Source organism: Pristiophorus japonicus, chromosome 1 (assembly GCF_044704955.1).
Source record: "Pristiophorus japonicus isolate sPriJap1 chromosome 1, sPriJap1.hap1, whole genome shotgun sequence".
NCBI lineage: Eukaryota > Metazoa > Chordata > Chondrichthyes > Pristiophoridae > Pristiophorus > Pristiophorus japonicus.
In genome coordinates this window covers 63,597,276-63,618,104 of record NC_091977.1, presented here as the reverse complement: position 1 = coordinate 63,618,104, position 20,829 = coordinate 63,597,276, and the positions used below count along the sequence as shown (strand labels likewise).

At 43.8% G+C, this 20,829-nt stretch overlaps 1 protein-coding gene across 6 annotated transcripts in view; it reads right to left on the bottom strand.

Moving 5' to 3' along the window:
• The window catches only part of slc20a2 (solute carrier family 20 member 2), a 122,382-nt gene that overhangs the window by 60,613 nt on the left and 40,940 nt on the right, over positions 1 to 20,829 (bottom strand). The window contains exon 1 of one of the 6 annotated variants that reach the window (XM_070880286.1): positions 4,464 to 4,664. The exons of the other annotated variants lie outside the window; for them this stretch is intronic. The gene's annotated coding sequence lies outside the window, so the exon portion shown is untranslated. Of the gene's footprint in view, positions 1 to 4,463; positions 4,665 to 20,829 lie in introns of those variants that run through there. 6 annotated transcript variants of the gene reach the window in all.

The window sequence follows — 20,829 nt, the reverse complement described above, 5'->3', positions numbered from 1 at the left end:
TGTGAAAGGGAAATCATGCTTGACAAATCTTCTGGAATTTTTTGAGGATGTTTCCAGTAGAATGAACAAGGGAGAACCAGTTGATGTGGTGTATTTGGACTTTCAGAAGGCTTTCGACAAGGTCCCACACAAGAGATTAATGTGCAAAGTTAAAGCACATGGGATTGGGGGTAGTGTGCTGACGTGGATTGAGAACTGGTTGGCAGACAGGAAGCAAAGAGTAGGAGTAAATGGGTACTTTTCAGAATGGCAGGCAGTGACTAGTGGGGTACCGCAAGGTTCTGTGCTGGGACCCCAGCTGTTTACATTGTACATTAATGATTTAGACAAGGGGATTACATGTCGTATGTCCAAATTTGCAGATGACACCAAGTTGGGTGGCAGTGTGAGCTGCGAGGAGGATGTTATGAGGCTGCAGTGACTTGGATAGGTTAGGTGAGTGGGCAAATGCATGGCAGATGAAGTATAATGTGGATAAATGTGAGGTTATCCACTTTGGTGGCAAAAAGAGAGACTATTATCTGAATGGTGACAGATTAGGAAAAGGGGAGGTGCAACGAGACCTGGGTGTCATGGTACATCAGTCATTGAAGGTTGGCATGCAGGTACAGCAGGCAGTTAAGAAAGCAAATGGCATGTTGGCCTTCATAGCGAGGGGATTTGAGTACAGGGGCAGGGAGGTGTTACTACAGTTGTACAGGGCCTTGGTGAGGCCACACCTGGAGTATTGTGTACAGTTTTGGTCTCCTAACTTGAGGAAGGACATTCTTGCTATTGAGGGAGTGCAGCGAAGATTCACCAGACTGATTCCCAGGATGGCGGGAATGACATATCAAGAAAGATTGGATCAACTGGGCTTGTATTCACTGGAGTTCAGAAGAATGAGGGGATCTCATAGAAACGTTTAAAATTCTGACAGGTTTAGACAGGTTAGATGCAGGAAGAATGTTCCCAATGTTGGGGAAGTCCAGAACCAGGGGTCACAGTCTAAGGATAAGTGGTAAGCCATTTAGGACCAAGATGAGGAGAAACTTCTTCACCCAGGGAGTGATGAACCTGTGGAATTCTCTACCACAGAAAGTTGTTGAGGCCAATTCACTAAAAATATATTCAAAAAGGAGTTAGATGTAGTCCTTACTACTGGGGGGTTCAAGGGGTATGGCGAGAAGGCAGGAATGGGGTACTGAAGTTGCATGTTCAGCCATGAACTCATTGAGTGGCAGTGCAGGCTCGAAGGGCCGAATGGCCTATTCCTGCACCTATTTTCTATGTTTGTATGTCCCGATCTCCAATTTCCTCCAGCCCTACAAGCCTTTGAGATCTCTGCTCTTGCACATCCCATTTTTAATTGCTCCATATTTGGTGGCCGTGCCTTCAGCTGCCTGGGCCCAAAGCTTTGGAATTCCTTCCCATCACCTCTCTCCTCCTTTAAGAGGCTCCTTAAAACTTACCTCTTTGACCAAGCTTTTGTTCATTGGTCCTATTATCTCCTAATGTGGCTTGGTGTCCAATTTTGTTCGATAACACTCCTGTGCAGCACCTTGGGGCATTAAAGGTGCTATAAAAATGTCTTGCTTCTTAGGTGGTCCCTCGTATCGAGGATGACTTGCTTCCACACTAAAAAGGGATGAGTTCACAGGTGTTTCAATGATGGACCTGACATTCCAGGTCCCAAACTACATATTGAAGGGTTACACAATGTACGTTGATGTTGTCTATACAATGCAACAATTGACTGAACAACGCTGACTAGAGCTTATGGGCATTTCATCAGCTCCTTGGGCAGGAGGAATCCGTAGTTAGCAAATAAATGCAAAAATGGCACCAAAAATTAAGTAGCTTCGCTTAAAATCATGAGATCAGCAGTCTACAAGAAACAGCAAGAATCCAGCAGACCAGTCAGCAAGTGAACTATGGACTGCAAAGTATGCCACCAAAACAGGACTCAACATTTAGCTTGAAGTTGTACAGTAAAATTAGAGAACCAACATATACTGCAAGCAGGTCTTAAACACACTAAAACTGAACCATTCTGAAAATAGCTTTGCAATTGGTTTTAAAATTGGGAAGAGCCCAAAGACACATTACTTACTGGGATCACTCACAAGTGACCGGTGACCTAAACACTTCGAACAGTGCATCAAACTTCTACAACAATAACTGCTGCCAGCATTGCAATCCAATAGAGCAAAAGAGCGAGAGCGAGACAAATAGGCACAGAGAAATAAAAATCAATGTTAGAAATAGGGGCTCTGGTCATAAAGCGAACCGAAAAGACAAACTGTGAAGAGATGCTGTAAAGATTGTTTGGCAATACCACCCGCACAGGAATGACAGAACAGACCATGTATATTGATTTGCTGGTGTAATATCTGCTTGCATAGGTCATCGAGCTCTATTCGAGAGAGAGAGAGAGAGAGAGAGAGAGAGAGAGAGAGAGAGAGAGAGAGAGAGAGAGAGAGAGAGAGAGAGAGACGGGTTCTGGAGTACACTGCATAACAGTCAGTCACAGCCCTTAAAAGGGTGTTTTCAGCTCATTACATAATAGCCTTCTGACACGTGCTGACACAATCCAGCTGACAAAAGAACAAGAACAAATTTGCATTTATATAGCACCTTTCACAACCTCAGGATGCCCTAGATCACATTACAGCCAATTATGTACTTTTGAACTGCAGTCACTATTGTAATATAGGGAAACACAGCAACCAATTTGCACACAGCACGATCCCAAAAACAGCAATCAGATAATGATCAGATAATGTTTTTTAGTGATTGATTGAGGGCGATTACTGTTGGCCAGGAAACTGGGGAGAACTCCACTGATCTTAGGATATAGTGCCGTGGGATCTCTTATATCCACCCAAGAGGGCAGACGAGGCCCCAGTTTAACAGCTTATCTGAAAGACGGCACCTCCAACAATGCAGCACTCCCCCAGTACGGCACTAAAAAGTGTTACCCTAGATTATGTGCTCAAGTCTCTGGAGTGGGACTTAATCAGACTCAGACTCAGAGGCTGAGCCATGGCAAAAGAGAACACTTAACACAATGATGGTTTGCATGCGCTTGCTGGATGTTAAATAAAACTTGTCATATCACACACACACACAGAGCTTTTAGCTATTAATAGTTATACAACGCAAATACAAATTACCAAAAGGTCATATTTTAAGTGGAAATAAAAGCAAGGTGCGACGTAACAGATGTTGGCTCCAGATTCTAGTAAATGGCATTGAAAAATTACATCAACAAAAAAAATTATATTTGTGGATTCCAGGTATTTGTTGTCCTGTTTGCAGGGATAGGACAGGCTCAATACCAATAAACAGAGTTAATTCTACAGCACCCAAACCGTTCAAATTCTATTACTGTCTCACAGCACCATATGCCAGGATGGATTAATGCATGGGGCCAATGGGTTACATGCCCATGGTCTTTGGGTCAAACTCACTATAATGCACAAAAACTATCATACAACTGCGGTCGGTTTCATTTGAGCATAGTATGTGATTCACTTTAATATTAATGCAGCATGTAAACATTCTACAGGCCTATTTCTTCATGCATTTTACTACAGGTTTCAGTGTTAATGGATGGTGTGGTGGGGGGATTGTGTAGAGAAGGGCCCACAATGTCAGTTGTGCCCAGGAGCCCCAAGAATTCTTAAATCATATTAAACTGATTAACGGATACTACACTGGATCTGAGCCAAAAGGCGAGTGCCAGTTATATCCAAAATCTAGTTTGAGATAAACAAGCTGGAAGAATGTTGACATTCTGATGAATTTGTGGATTTCCTCCCATACCCCTTTACATACGATCAATTTAAATAAATAGTCACATCCAAGCATTTGAGATGTAAAAGAAATGACTCACTTGCACCAAATTCCGCTAAAGGAGTGTGCAGGTTGTAAATCACAGTTCACACCTGCAGCCCTTGCTCCCAAAGTACAGGAAGGTGCAAATAGCTTGCTCAGTCACCGAGTCACTGCACCAACATATCTCCACCCTCCCAAACCCCTCGGAATGTCCCTTCATTTGATCAAGCACAGCCCAGTCGTGAATCCCTCTCCTTCCTGCTCAAAATGGGCTGCAATTTTGTATTTTTGTTTTAAATCCTCAATGCTGTGGGGGGCGGGCTGTTTATAAAGCAGCTTGCAACAAATCCACCTACAAGCATAGTTCAAAATGAGCAAATAATGTGATCATATTAAATTAACCATGCCTTTGCCCGCGCTTAGCACCGAATTTGCAGACAGACCAAGCTGTAATGGATTGAAAAATATCGGCAGGTTCACAAGAAAACATCTAAACGCGGGGAGGAAACTTCAAAAGCCCAAGTACAATCTACAAATAGGGCAACAAAAAAAAAATCAGCGAAGCCAACGCGCATATATATGTTGTTATGCATTGGTAGAAGTAAACAAACCTCCAGCAAAGAAACTGAAATAGTCTGCCTTACCTCCTCACTGTAAACACCAATGCAGAGTGGAGCTCAGCAAGCAATGTTGAGGACTAGATACACCAGCTCTGTGTCTCCCGCTCTGCTGTCCTGGGCAGGATGTTAAACCTCACAGCACGGCTGCTCGGGGAAGCTGAGAGCAGAGCTCTGCACTTTCTTTATAATCCAAACACCGGGACTGTCACCCGGTGCTACGGCACATGACAGCAAAACGGGAGGAGAGAGATCGATCGGTGGGCGGTCCTTGGCATTTCCCCAGCAGGCATGTGCTGCACATGTAGTTGCCACTCGCCCAGCCGGAATGCCGGGCGCTGGTCCAGGCTCGGGATTATACACAGGAGTGACTGAGTCACCTCTTGTATATCAAGGGCTTGCATCTGAAGCTTGAAATCCCATTAAATGCAAACCCAGTAAAAGGAAGATTCTCCCCCCCATCACAAATAACCAATTGCCCAAATTAAAAAATTGCATTTCTAGGAACAAGCCTGCACTATTATAAATAGGTACTGTAACTTGTACAGAAACCCCTCCCCCGAACAAATCGTAGGGTCAAGCCAGCTGCTGTCGGCATGCCGCTGATCAGTATCTGAAATGGAACAGATCATGGGCTGGCAGGTCCCGTTTCTACTCGCACAAAAAAAAGTTTTAAAGAGAGCAGAAAAAGAAGAGAGCAGAAAAAGGAGAGAGAGAGAGAGAGAGAGAGAGAGACACCCAAGAGAGAGGGCAGATAACAAAGAGCGAGGGAGGACAGAGGGGAACTGCTGTGTTAATTTCAGGAGTGATTGAAATGTAATTTCAGTTATAGTTTAGTCCTGCAAACATCTGTAGTACACACCCCAAAACCCCTCCTCCACATGAGGGGGACCAGGAGAGATGGCAAGAGAGACGCTTTGGGAATATTAATTCTGGCTAACTTCAGCAGTTGAAAAAGACCCAGAAATCTGCCAGAGAATCACATGCAAAGGCTTCTATTCCCACCCCCGCATCGTTATCTCTGGTGTCCCCCAAGGATCTATTCTTGGCCCCCTCCTATTTCTCATCTACATGTTGCCCCTTGGTGACATCATTCAAAAGCACAGCATCAGTTTCCACATGTACACTGATAACACCCAGCTCCACCTCACTAACACTTCTCTCGGCCCCCTCCACTGTCTCTACATTATCAGACTGCTTGTCCGACATCCAGTTCTGGATGAGCAGAAATTTTCTCCAATTGAATACTGGGAAGACCGAAGCCATTGTTTTCAGTCCTCATCACAAACTCTGTTCCCCAGCCACTGACTCCATCCCTCACCCCAACTTCTGTCTGAGGCTGAACCAGACTGTTCGCAACCTCGGTGCCATATTTGACCCTGAAATAAGCTTTCGAGCACATATCCACAGCATAACTAAGACTGCCTATTTCCACCTCCGTAACTTTGCACGCCTCTGCCCCTGCCTCAGTTCATCCGCTGCTGAAATCCTCATCCATCCCTTAGTTACCTCCAATGCACTCCTGGCTGGCCTCTCACATTCTAAACTATATAAACGCAGTGATTCCAAAACTCATCTGCCCACGTCCTAACTCGCACCAAGTCCCGTTCACCCATCACCCCTGTGCTACATTGGCTTCCGGTTAAGCAACGCATTGATTCTCTCTCTGCCACCCCCCCCACCCCCGGCCGCCTCAGAGATGTTCTGTCCTCTTGAGCATCCCTGATTATAAATTGCTCAACTATTGGTGGTCATGACTTCTGTTGCTTAGGCCCCAAGCTCTGGAACTGCCGGTCTAAACATCTCTCCTCCTTCAAAACACTCCTTAAAACCTACCACTTCAGCCATGCTTTTGGTCACCTGCACTAATTTCTACCTTTGTAAATTTTTTCATCTCATAATACACCTGTGAATCGTCTTGGGACATTAAATATAAATATAAAATCACTATATAAATACAAGTTGTTGTTGTTATAAATGACCTACATAAGCGGTTACACATTCACTACTTGAAAATCCCTTCTAGAATTGCTTGTGCTGTGGCTTTTCCACTCCACACCTTCACAATAGGTTTTCAACTTGTCCTGTAGCAGGTCTAACAACTCAAATCTCATGTCCTTGGGTCATCAGAAACTAGAAATGAGAAGACCATTCTGAATTAGTTGCTTTTCAGTAGGACCTTGCCTCGCCTATATTTCAGTAAATTAATACGATTCAGATCCTTATTAAACCAATAGAAAAGTGAACCGTTTAAACCTGTTCTCAGTAGAAAAAATAATTAATGTGCCTCCCTATACATTTAATGTGTGATGTGGTACACATTTTTAACTATATATAGATATTTAAGCATGCAGGCATGTATAGCAGGAGTGTTGATAACCAGAGGACACACAGATTCAAGATCATTGTCAAAAGAACCAGGTGGGAGGAAAGATTAGGAGATTTTAAAAAAATAATTTTTTTTTTTAAAACGCAGCATGTTAAGATGATCTGAAATGCATTGCCTGAAAGGGTGATGGAAGCACATTCTATATCAACTTGCAAACACGAATTGGATATATAGTTGAAACATAAAAAGTTGTAGAGCTATGGGGAAAGAGTGGGACTAATTGGAAAGCTCTTTCAAAGAGCTGATACAGGCACAAATGGCTTCCTCCAGTGCTAGAATTCCAAGATTCTCCCAAGAGGACAGAGGTCACCTTCTTTGGAGTTTATAGAAATGTAAAACATTATTTTCCAGAATAGACATAGAAACATAGAAAATAGGTGCAGGAGTAGGCCATTCGGCCCTTCGAGCCTGCACCACCATTCAATATGATCATGGCTGATTATTCACCTCAGTACCCCTTTCTCACTTTCTCTCCATACCCCTTGATCCCTTTAGCCGTAAGGGCCACATCGAACTCCCTCTTGAATATATCCAATGAACTGGCATCAATGACTCTCTGCGGCAGGGAATTCCACAGGTTAACAACCCTCTGAGTGAAGAAGTTTCTCCTCATCTCCGTCCTAAATGGCCTACCCCTTATCCCAAGACCGTGTCCCCTGGTTCTGGACTTCCCCAACATCGGGAACATTCTTCCCGCATCTAACCTGTCCCGTCCCATCAGAATCTTATACGTTTCTACGAGATCCCCTCTTATCCTTCTAAACTCCAGGTGTATAAAGGCCCAGTTGATCCAGTCTCTCCTCATATGTCTGTCCAGCCATCCCTGGAATCAGCTGGTGAACCTTCGCTGCACTCCCTCAATAGCAATAACGCCCTTCCTCAGATTAGGAGACTAAAACTGAACACAATACTCCAGGTGAGGCCTCACCAAGGCCCTGTACAATTCCAGTAAGACCTCCCTGCTCCTATACTCAAATCCCCTAGCTATGAAGGTTAACATGCCATTTGCCTTCTTCACCGCCTGCTGTACCTGCATGCCAACTTTCAATGACTGATGAACCATGACACCCAGGTCTCGTTGCACCTCCCCTTTTCCTAATCTGCCACCATTCTGATAATGTCAGAATTCAAACTCTTCTGACCATGATTGGATATTAAGGGAATCAAGGGATATGGGATAGTGTAGCAAAGTGGAGTTGAGGTAGAAGATCAACCATGATCTCATTGAATGGCGGAGCAGGCTTGAGGGGCCAAATGGCCTACTCCTGCTTCCAATTCTTATGAGCTAGAATGAATCCTGTTGGATGGAGGCAGAAGAGGAGCTAAATCAGATTGAGAAAGAAATAAAGGAGCAAGAAAAAAAAAAACACAGGAGCAAGTGAGTGAACAAAAAGAAAGAGGGGAAGAAGAGAGAAAAAAAAGATTAAAAAGTTACGCAAGTATTTAGAAAACAAAGTTGCTTTGTATCTGGACATCAGTCGTCATCTTTCCTGTAGGTTTAATTCCCAATTGCACATGATCTATTACTCAGTTAATAAAAAGACCATTATCCAGCCATTGGGCATATATAGAATCTCAGTAATACAGTGGGATGTCTCTTGGGAGATTATCAAAACCATTTATAGGAAGGGATGAGTTGGGGAAAAGATGCTTTACTGATGGGAAATTAAGAGATTAGCTCGTCTCTAATAGCCTCATCTCAAACTTCCTGTTCTGACGAAGGGTCACAGACTTGAAACGTTAACTCTGTTTCTCGCCACAGATGCTACTTGACCTGCTGAGATTGCCAGCATTTTCTGTTTTTATCTCCAATAGCCTCTTCATTTACTATTGGTCGTACTGTCAAGCATAGATAAAATGGACTACAGATGTGCCAACTTAAAAAAAAGTTAGACTGGCAAAAAATATAGAAAAGAAAGCATTCTGCAGATAATTCAAAAAAGAAAAAAAACGAAACCATTCAACTACTCCACTGAATCAAAACTCCAATAGTTCTCCTCTCCACCCCCAATAAATTGGAACACAGTACAGGTCAACAGAGTTTAATTTTAAAGCCACTACAGGACCAGGCATATGAAAAGCCACCAAAACATACAACAAAAGACATAGGAAGAGAGTTGTAGTTTCCTTGGTTTAGTCATTCTAGTGAAGTAGATGTGCAAGCCATAGTGGAAGTATGCTACTTGCTGCATTGGGCACTGTACAAAGAATTGCTCTGATCCCAAAATACATCATAAAGATCAAGCTGTGCGCTTGGCTGTGATGCACTTTGGGACATTCTGCAGTTGTGAAAGAGGCTATAGAAATGAAAGTTGTTTCTTTCTTATCAGAGTTAGAAGATTGGTGGTTTCAAGTCTGATGCCAAGAATTGAGCACATAATCCAAAGTGACATTTCAGTGCTGCACAGTTGGAGGTGCTGTCTTTTGCACGAAATGTTATTTGGTGGTCCTGTGTGCCTGTTCAGGAAGGGCAAAAGATCCCAGGGCATATTCAATTAAGGGCAGGTAAGCTCTCCGAGTCCTGGGAAATATTCCTCCCTCAACCCATGCCGCCAAAAACAGATTAAGTGAGCATTTATGTCATTGCTGTTTGTGAGACCTTGCTGTGAGCAAAGTGACTGCTGCATTCCTTATATAAAACAGGTGACATCACTTCACCCATGGCTACTGCAAAAGGGCATCAGTTCACACTACCTAGTGATCTAAGCAAACGGACAAAACAATTGGACATTCACAAGGGGAAAAGATCTCAAAAGATCCAAGTGTAGATCCAGTGCCATGTAGAGAATCTGGTCAAAACCAATTCACTAGAGAGTGGGAAGAAATAAATGGAAGAAAAAAAAAACAAAGACTTGGAGAAACGGCTTACATAGAACAAGTACGAAAATCACTTAGATCACAGAGAAAGTTTTTTATGACCTCAGGACATCCCAAATCATTTTATAATTAAAAAAAAAGTGTAGTCACTGTTCTAATGTTGGGAAACGCATCAGGCAATTTACACACATCAAGATCCCACAAAGAGCAATGAGATAAACTATTAGATAATCTGTTTGTGTGATATTGGTTGAGGGATAAATATTAGCCAAGACATCAGGAGAACGCCTCTGCTCTTCTTCAAATAGTGCCATTAATCATTTGCGTCCACCCGAGTGAGCAGATAGACAACCTCAGTTTACAGTCTCATCTGAAAGGCGTCATTTCCGATAGTGCAGTGCTCCCTGAGCGTCAGTCTAGATGTGATTAATCATGTGATTTAACGTAGACAAGTGGATTGTCCGAATATCGGAGCATAGCGATTACCTTAGCCACAATTGCCTTCCCTTAACCACAGCTGCTGAGGTTGGAGCTGGAACTTGGGTGGGTTGGCTTCATCTTTTGCAGTTGAAAGAGCAGCATCGAAAAAAAACAGGTGGCATCCCAGGCGTGTTCTCGCACAATGTACTTACGGTGGTCGAGTTTATGTTGCAGTACCTCTTGACCATAACTGGGGTCTCCTTGCCCAATGAAGTGGGGGCAAAAGAGATGTTCTTGTCCAGCACAGCTGCAGCATGTCATGCAGGGCAGGAGCCCAACATCCAGCCATTCCAAAAGCCTCACTTCCAAATTAATCATTCTTCTCATGCAGTGCAGTTTCTGTTCGAAGGGTCTACCCGGTCTTCTACATACAGGCCACATTCTGTAGTGCATTCTGTGTGCTGTGGTTTACATGGCTTTTTTATTTCCACTTCCATCCTACATTAGATTTGATTTTCCCGTCCATCACATTACACACCTGGTGCTGCAACTAAACACCAATTTCTCGCCTTTTTTTTCATAAATGATCTCGTAACTTCTACCTCATCGTGCAAGCTCACGTACACACTTGAAAATATGCTTTGTTCTCGGGCCATGGGAGTCACTGGCAAGTCCAGCTTGTCCAATCTCTACTTACTCGGAGGTGGTGGTGGTGATGGGGCCCAGTTCTATCTCCTTTCACTGTTTTAATGCTTGTGATGAAGGTCTTAGCAAACAGGCATTGGGTAGGTAAACCTAGGATATTGACCCAGTGACCATGAAAGCATTGCACTGTATGTCTAAGTTAGAATGTTGTGGGACTTGGAGGAGAACCTGGAGTCAATGGTGTTTCCACGACATTGCTGCTCCTGTATTTCTTGGTAGTAGACGTCGCAGGAGGGAGGTGCTATTGAAGTAAGCTTGGTGAGTTATTGCACTCTAGGGGGAGTCAAAGAATAGAGATTTGCAGATGACACTAAGCTGAGTGGTGGTGAGAGCTGTGGAGGAGGACACTAAAAGGCTGTAGGATGACTTGGACAGGTTAGGTGAGTGGGCAAACACGTGGCAGATGCAGTTTAATGTGGATAAATGTGAGGTTATCCACTTTGGTGGCAAAAACACAAAGGCAGATTATCTGAAAGGTGGCAAATTAGGAAAAGGGGAGGTGCAACAAGACCTGGGTGTCATGGTACATCAGTCATTGAAAGTTGGCATGCAGGTATAGCAGGCGGTGAAGGCAACAAATGGTATGTTGGCCTTCATAGCTAGGGGATTTGAGTATAGGAGCAGGGAGGTCTTACTGCAATTGTACAGGGCCTTGGTGAGGCCTCACCTGGAATATTGTGTTCAGTGAATGGGCTTTGATGGGTCAGGAGGTGAGCCACTTGTAAGAGTGCACAGCCACTGCTCTGCTCCTGTAGCCTATGTGTTGATATGTCTCTGGTCCGTGGCAACTGCCCCACCCTGCTCCTCAAGATGTCTATGGTGGGAGGTTCAATGGTGATGCCATTGAAGGTCAAGGAGATTGCTAGGACTTTCTTTTGATCGAGATGGACATTTTCTGGCACTTTGGTGGCATGAACGTTAGCTGCCAGTGGTCAGCACAGGCTTGGATGTTGTCCAGGACCTGCAGTAGGCTCCCATGCGATGCTTCATTATCACAAGTTGCGAATGAAGCTGATTAGTATGGAATCAGCCACAAACACCCCCACTATTAACCTTATGATAATGTGAAGGTCACCAAAGTAGCAGCTAAATATGCTTCCCAGAGGACCTCTTGCAGTATCGTTGAGACACTGATCGCAGGCCAATGACAATCACAACCATCTCCCTTTGCACCAGGTATGGATTGTTCCCTTTTGACCTCAGTTTTGTTAGAGGGCCTTGGTCCCATACTCAACCAAATGCAGACTTGGATGTCAATAGCAGCCACTCTCACCTGTCCTCTTTAGCTCTTTAATCCATGTCTGGATCAAGACTGAGGTGAGGTCTGGAGCCAAGCAATCTGGCTGAACCAAAACAGAGTAGTGAGCAGGTTATTGATGAGTAGGTGTTGTTGATGACAGTATTGATGACTCGTCTCATCACTTCACTGATATTTGGGAGTAGGATGGAATGACAGTAATTGGCCTATTAGGAAAAAGTGGGTAGGACATATCTAGGCAGTCGTCTATGTTGATCAGATCGTTTCAGCTTTACAGCCACCAGGTACATAGAATGCATTTGACACAGCTAAAAACTATCACGTGGACTTAACCAAATTGACAGAATAGATCTACATGCAAAGTGTGGTAGAAGTTTGGAACTATCTTCCGCAAATGGCAGTTGATGCTGGGTCAATTATTAATTTTAAATCGGAGATTGATGGTACCTTTTGGTTAACAGAAATCTGAGGGATACGGGGGCAAAGGTGGGTAAATGGAGTTAAGTCACAAATCAGCCATGATCTAATTGAATAGTGGAACAGGCTCGAGGGCTAAATGGCAGACTGCTGTACCTTTGACACCGGAATCTGAGAGGAGCTCAGGAGGAGGCAAGAGTAAGGTCACCCATTCAATATTTACAGACAACTGCACTTGCCAATACACAACTATGGAAGAGCCCACCTTTCGAGTACAAGAGATGAAGTCAAAGATGGGAATGATCATGGAATTTTCCCCTGCTTTTATCTGGTTATCCATCACCATTCTTGACTGGAGTGGTGACTTCTGCTAATGTCATTATCTGTGGCAGGTAGATAGAGGTGGTCAAGCAACTTACTTCCTTGTGTTGATTCTCTCATCATCCGACGTAGGTTCAATCAATGGTTAGGTCCTTCAGGACTGCCAGGTCAGTGCTGATACCAAGCTATGCCTAGCAATGGACATTTAAAAAGTCACCTGCCCAGAGCACATTCTGTGTCCTTTGCTTCCCTCAAAGCCTTCTCCAAGTGATGTTCAATATGGAGGAGTACTGACTCATCAGCTGAAGCCTGGGGGGGGGGGCATGGTGAAGTGCACACAGAAAAACAGTAGCTGGTGATCAGAAGGTTTCACCTGAAGCCACAAAATGGTATGATTTGGTGGCCATTACAGAAACGTGGTTGCAGGGTGGCCAAGACTGGGAATTAAACATACAGGGGTATCTGACAATTCGGAAGGATAGACAAGAAGGGAAACGAGGTGGGGTAGCTCTGTTAATAAAGGATGATATCAGGGCAGTTGAGAGAGATGATATTGGCTCTAATGAGCAAAATGTTGAATCATTGTGGGTGGAAATTAGAGATAGTAAGGGGAAAAAGTCACTGGTGGGCGTAATTTATAGGCCCCCAAATAATAACTTCACGGTGGGACGGACAATAATCAAGGGAATAATAGAGGCATGTGAAAAAGGAACGGCAGTAATCATGGGGGATTTTAACCTACATATCGATTGGTCAAATCAAATCGCACGGGGTAGCCTAGAGGAGGAATTCATTGAATGCATACGGGATTGTTTCTTAGAACAGTAGGTTACAGAACCTACCAGGGAGCAAGCTATCTTAGATCTGGTCCTGTGTAATGAGACAAGAATAATAAACGATCTCCGAGTAAAAGATCCTCTCGGAACGAGTGATCACAGTATGGTTGAATTTGTAATACAGATTGAGGGTGAGGAAGTAGTGTCTCAAACGAGCATACTATGCTTAAACACAGGGGACTACAGTGGGATGAGGGCAGAGTTAGCTAAAGTAGACTGGGAACACAGACTAGAATTGAGGAACAGTGGAGGACTTTTAAGGAGCTCTTTCATAGTGCTCAACAAAAATATATTCGTGAAAAAGAAGGGCGGTAAGAGAAGGGATAACCAGCCGTGGATAACCAAGGAAATAAAGGAGAGTATCAAATTAAAAACCAATGCATATAAAAGGTGGCCAAGGTAGGTGGGAAACGAGAAGATTGGGAAAATTTTAAACGACAGCAAAGAATGACTAAGAATGCAATAAAGAAAGGAAAGATAGATTACGAAAGTAAACTTGCGCAAAACATAAAAACAGATAGTAAAAGCTTTTACCGATATATAAAACAGAAGAGAGTGACTAAAGTAAATGTTGGTCCCTTAGAAGATGAGAAGGGGGATTTAATAATGGGATATGTGGAAATGGCTGAGACCGTAAACAATTATTTTGCTTCGGTCTTCACAGTGGAAGACACAAAAACCATGCCAAAAATTGCTGGTCACGGGAATGTGGGAAGGGAGGACCTCGAGACAATCACTATCACTAGGGAGGTAGTGCTGGACAGGCTAATGGGACTCAAGGTAGACAAGTCCCCTGGTCCTGATGAAATGCATCCCAGGGTATTAAAAGAGATGGCGGAAGTTATAGCAGATGCATTCATTATAATCTACCAAAATTCACTGGACTCTGGGGAGGTACCAGCGGATTGGAAAGCAGCTAATGTAACGCCTGTTTAAAAAAGGGGGCAGACAAAATGCAGGTAACTATAGGCCGGTTAATTTAACATCTGTAGTGGGGAAAATGCTTGAAGCTATCATTGAGGAAGAAATAGCGGGACATCGAGATAGGAATAGTGCAATCAAGCAGACGCAACATGGATTCATGAAGGGGAAATCATGTTTAACTAATTTACTGGAATTCTTTGAGGATATAACGAGCATGGTGAATAGAGGTGTACCGATGGATGTGGTGTATTTTGATTTCCAAAAGGCATTCGATAAGGTGCCACACAAAAGGTTACTGCAGAAGATAAAGGTACGCAGAGTCAGAGGAAATGTATTAGCATGGATAGAGAATTGGCTGGCTAACAGAAAGCAGTGAGTCGGGATAAATGGGTCCTTTTTGGGTTGGAAATCGGTGGTTAGTGGTGTGCCACAGGGATCGGTGCTGGGACCACAACCGTTTACAATATACATAGATGACCTGGAAGAGGGGACAGAGTGTAGTGTAATAAAATTTGCAGATGACACAAAGATTAGTGGGAAAGTGGGTTGTGTAGAGGACACAGAGAGGCTGCAAAGAGATTTGGATAGGTTAAGCGAATGGGCTAAGGTTTGGCAGATGGAATACAATGTCGGAAAATGGGAGGTCATCCACCTTGGGAAAAAAAACACAGTAAAAGGGAATATTATTTGAATGGGGAGAAATTACAATATGCTGCAGTGCAGAAGGACCTGGGGGTCCTTGTGCATGAATCCCAAAAAGTTAGTTTGCAGGTAATCAGGAAGGCGAATGGAATGTTGGCCTTCATTGCGAGAGGGATGGAGTACAAAAGCAGGGAGGTCCTGCTGCAACTGTACAGGGTATTGGTGAGGCAGCACCTGGAGTACTGCGTGCAGTTTTGGCCACCTTACTTAAGGAAGGATATTCTAGCCTTGGAGGGGGTACAGAGACGATTCACTAGGCTGATTCCGGAGATGAGGGGGTTACCTTATGATGATAGATTGAGTAGACTGGGTCTTTACTCGTTGGAGTTCAGAAGGATGAGGGGTGATCTTATAGAAACATTTAAAATAATGAAAAGGGATAGACAAGAGAGAGGCAGAGAGGTTGTTTCCACTGGTCGGGGTGACTAGAACTAGGGGGCACAGCCTCAAAATACGGGGGAGCCAATTTAAAACCGAGTTGAGAAGGAATTTCTTCTCCCAGAGGGTTGTGAATCTGTGGAATTCTCTGGCAAAGGAAGCAGTTGAGACTAGCTCATTGAATGTATTCAAATCACAGATATAGATTTTTAACCAATAAGGGAATTAAGGGTTATGGGGAGCGGGCGGGTAAGTGGAGCCGAGTCCACGGCCAGATCAGCCATGATCTTTTTGAATGGCGGAGCAGGCTCGAGGGGCTAAATGGCCTATTCCTGTTCCTAATTCTTATGTTCTTATGAATGTAATGACTGTTGAGGATTCTACAAGGCCACTCCCACCTATTCTTATTCCTGTGGGCTGGTGCTCCAAAAAAAAAGTTCTGCATTTCTCCAAGTTGCAGTTAGCTAATGACTACAGACAAGGTATGATGGCAAGCTTGGAAAAATAGATTCCCGAATTGGCCAATTTTCAAAATCATTAGCCGTACACCATAGCTAGATGAATGCCTTATAGCAGTTCACAGATGGAGAAGTTGCTAGGGAAGATTAGTATTACAGCTGCATGATGATTGACTGCTGTTGGTGGAGGAATTTGGGAAAGAGAAGTTAAGCATATTCATGAGAACAAATTAGCTTGCTCCTTCTAAAAACACACCAGTTACAACACTTGGAGCTTCAGAGACACTAGGACCCAAGAAAGCTCCACACGGATCCAAGCAGCAATTGACCATTACACAAAATATGAAGCTGAAACCCAGTTGACAGCTACCTGTCCAATTGCACTACATAGCAAAGTACTACAGTATTTTCTTCCACCGTAGAAACATGGGAATTTCTAGACAAAGACAGACCATGGTGCACCCAGTTCAACTTCTATCATCCTGGTAATCACAAGTATGAGAGTTGGTAGCTAATCATGGCAATCAATCGCTATCAATTAGTTACAACAGAACCACAGGTCCAACATCACCTTCTTCCTTTGTGTATGAAAAGATATTGAACTACAAGTGTGTGCTGCAAGAGCAGCATCGAACACCTTATCTACCTTTCAACATTACAAACACCAAGCCTGCAGGTCCAGAAGCTATGCCTGGACTATTTTCTAGCATTGCAGCAGTGATAGATTTGTTGCGACACTGCCAGGAGGAAGCAACACAACTCTGCACCAAAGCGCCCTGACTCAGATCCAAAAAGATTATTTTGTGGAATTGAAGAATTCTTGTTGCACAATGATGGGTGTGGAGGTAGTGGCAAAAGAAAAAAGTGGGGGATGGGGGAAAATGCCCTATTCCTTTATACTGGTATGGGACATCCTGCGGTTGTGAAACATAGAAACATAGAAAATAGGTGCAGGAGTAGGCCATTCGGCCCTTCGAGCCTGCACTGCCATTCGATAAGATCATGGCTGATCATTCCTTCAGTACCCCTTTCCTGCTTTCTCTCCATACCCCTTGATCCCCTTAACCGTAAGGGCCATATCTAACTCCCTCTTGAATATATCCAATGAACTGGCATCAACAACTCTCTGCGGCAGGGAATTCCACAGGTTAACTCTGAGTGAAGAAGTTTCTCCTCATCTCAGTCCTAAACGGCCTGCCCCTTATCCCAAGACTGTGTCCCCTGGTTCTGGACTTCCCAAACATCGGGAACATTCTTCCCACACTTGCCTGAATAGTCCAGTCAGAATATTATATGTTTCTATGAGATCCCCGCTCATCCTTCTAAACTCCAGTGAATAAAGGCCCAGTTGATCCAGTCTCTTCTCATATGTCATTCCAGCCATCCCTGGAATCAGTTTGGTGAACCTTTGCTGCACTCCCTCAATAGCCAGAATGTCCTTCCTCAGATTAGGAGACGAAAACTGAACACAATATTCCAGTTGGGGCCTCACCAATGCCCTGTACAACTGCAGCAAGACTTCCCTGCTCTTATACTCAAATCCCCTTGCTATGAAGGCCATTTGCCTTCTTCACCGCCTGCTGAACCTGCATGCCAACTTTCAAATGACTGATGAACCATGACACCCAGGTCTCGCTGCACCTCCCCTTTTCCTAATTTTCCGCCATTCAGATAATATTCTGCCTGCGTGTTTTTGCCCCCAAAGTGGATAACCTCATATTTATCCACATTATACTGCATCTGCCATGTATTTGCTCACTCGCCAAACCTGTTCAAGTCACCCTGCAGCCTCTTCGTGTCCTCCTCACAGATCACACCGCCACCAAGTTTAGTGTCATCTGCAAACTTGGAGATATTACACTCAATTCCATCATCTAAATCATTAATGTATATTGTAAAGAGCTGGGGTCCCAGCACTGAACCCTGCAGCACTCCACTAGTCACTGCCTGCCATTCTGAAAAGGACCCGTTAATCCCGACTCTACTTCATGTCTGCCAACCAGTTCTCTATCCACGTCAGTACATTACCCCCAATACCATGTGCTTTGATTTTGCACACCAATCTCTTGTGGGGGACCTTGTCAAAGCCTTTTGAAAGTCCAAATACACCACATCCACTGGTTCTCCCTTGTCCACCCTACCAGTTACCACCTCAAAAAATTCCAGAAGATTTGTCAAGCATGATTTCCCTTTCATAAATCCATGCTGACTTGGACCAATGCTATCACTGCTCTCCAAATGCACTGCTATTTCATCCTTAATGATTGATTCCAACATTTTCCCCACTACTGATGTCAGGCTAACTGGTCTATAATTACCCGTTTTCTCTCTCCCTCACTCTTTAAAAAGTGGTGTTACATTAGCAACCCTCCAGTCAATAGGAACTAATCCAGAGTCAATAGACTATTGGAAAATTATCACCAATGCATCCACTATTTCTAGGGCCACTTCCTTAAGTACTCTGGGATGTAGACTATCAGGCCCTGGGGATTTATCGGCCTTCAACCCCGTCAATTACCCGAACACAATTTCCCGCCTAATAAGGATATCCTTCAGTTCCTCCTTCTCACTAGTCCTTCGGACCCCTAGTACATCGGGAAGGTTATTTGTGTCTTCCTTTGTGAAGGCAGAACCAAAGTACTTGTTCAATTGGTCTGCCATTTCTTTGTTCCCCATTATAAATTCACCTGAATCAGATTGCAAGGGACCAACACTTGTCTTCACTAATCTTTTTCTCTTCACTAATCTTTTTCTCTTCACATACCTATAGAACCTTTTGCAGTCATTTTGTGTTTCCGGCAAGCTTCCTCTCGTACTCTATTTTCCCCCTCTTAATTAAACCCTTTGTCCTCCTCTGCTGTATTCTAAATTTCTCCCAGTCCTCCAGTTTGCTACTTTTTCTGGCAAATTTGTATGCCTCTTCCTTGGATTTAACACTATCCTTAATTTCCCTTGTTAGCCACAGTTGAGCCACCTTCCCAGTTTTATTTTTACTCCAGACAGGGATGTACAATTGTTCAAGTTCGTCCATATGATCTTTAAAGGTTTGCCATTGTCTATCCACCGTCAACCCTTTAAGTATCATTTGCCAGTCTAATCTAGCCAATTCGCGCCTCATACCATCAAAGTTACCTTTCCTTAAGTTCACGACCATAGTTTTTGAATTAACTTCGTCATTCTCCACCTTAAAGAATTCTACCATATTATGATCACTCTTCGCTAAGGGGCCTCGCACAACAAGATTGCTAATTAGTCCCTTCTCATTACACATCACTCGGTCTAGGATGGCCAGCTCTCTGGTTGGTTCCTCGACATATTGGTCTAGAAATCCATCCCTAATACACTCCAGGAAATCCTCCTCCACCGCATTGCTACCAGTTAGGTTAGCCCAATCAATATGTAGACTAAAGACACCCATGATTACTGCTGTACCTTTATTGCACACATCCCTTATTTCTTGTTTGATGCTGTCCCCAACCTTACTACTACGACTATGTGGTGGCCTATACACAACTCCCCCTTGTGTTTTCTGCCCTTTGGTATTCCATAGCTCACCCATACCGATTCCACATCATCCAAGCTAATGTCCTTCCTTACAATTGCATTAATTTCCTCTTTAACCAGCAACACCACCCCGCCTCCTTTTCCTTTCTGTATATCCTTCCCAAATGCTGAATACCCCTGGATATTGAGTTCCCAGTCTTGGTCACCCTGGAGCCATGTCTCCGTGATGCCAATCACATCATACCGTTAACTGCTATCTGCGCAGTTAATTCGTCCACCTTATTCCGAATACTCCTCGCATTGAGGCACAGAGCCTTTAGGCTTAACTTTTTAAACACACTTTGACCCTTTAGAATTCTGCTGTAAAGTGGCTTTTTGTTTTTTGCCTTGGGTTTCTCTGCCCTCCACTTTTACTATTCTCCTTTCTATCTTTTGCTTCTGTCTCTATTTTATTCCCCTCTGTCTCCCTGCATAGGTTCCCATCCCCCTGCCATATTAGTTTAACTCCTCCCAAACAGCACTAGCAAACACTCCCCCGAGGACATTGGTTCCAGTCCTGCCCAGGGGCTATATAAATGAAAATGGTTTCTTTCTTGTCCGACTTAGAAGATTCGTGGTTTCAAGTCTGATGCCAAGACGTGAGCACATAATCCAAGGTGACACTTCAGTTTGCACGGTTGGAGGTGCCGTTTTTTGCATGAAATGCTAATTCGCGGCCCCCTGTGCCTTTTCAGGAAGGGTAAAAGAGCCAGGCCATATTCATTGACGAGCAGAGGAGCTCTCCCGGAGTCCTGGGAGATATTCCTCCCTCAACGAATGACACCAAAAACAGATTACCTGGGAATTTATACCATTGCTGTTTGAGACCCCTTGCTGTGAGCACATTGGCTGCTGCATTCGCTACATAACAGGTGACATCACTTCAAAGTAATTCATTGGCTATAAAGTTCTGAAGATATGATTAACAGGTGCTAAACAATATTAAGACATGAAAAATAGGAGGGAAAAAAGATTTTAAACTCATTAATGGTTTTACCTCAAAGTCCTGTGCAGAATGACTCCCATTGAAAGCCCAGACAGCATCTGCTCATCACTGGTTCATTCGTTTACAAAAAAAGGTGCTTGAGCAGCACAGCCAGATTCCAATAACTTAAAAATGGGGAATTAGAACAGGCCAGAAATATATGGATTAACGCTACACATCCCCCTAAAAAGATCTGCCAACCTCAACTCAATGCCACTGCCCCTTTCTACAAAATGCAGC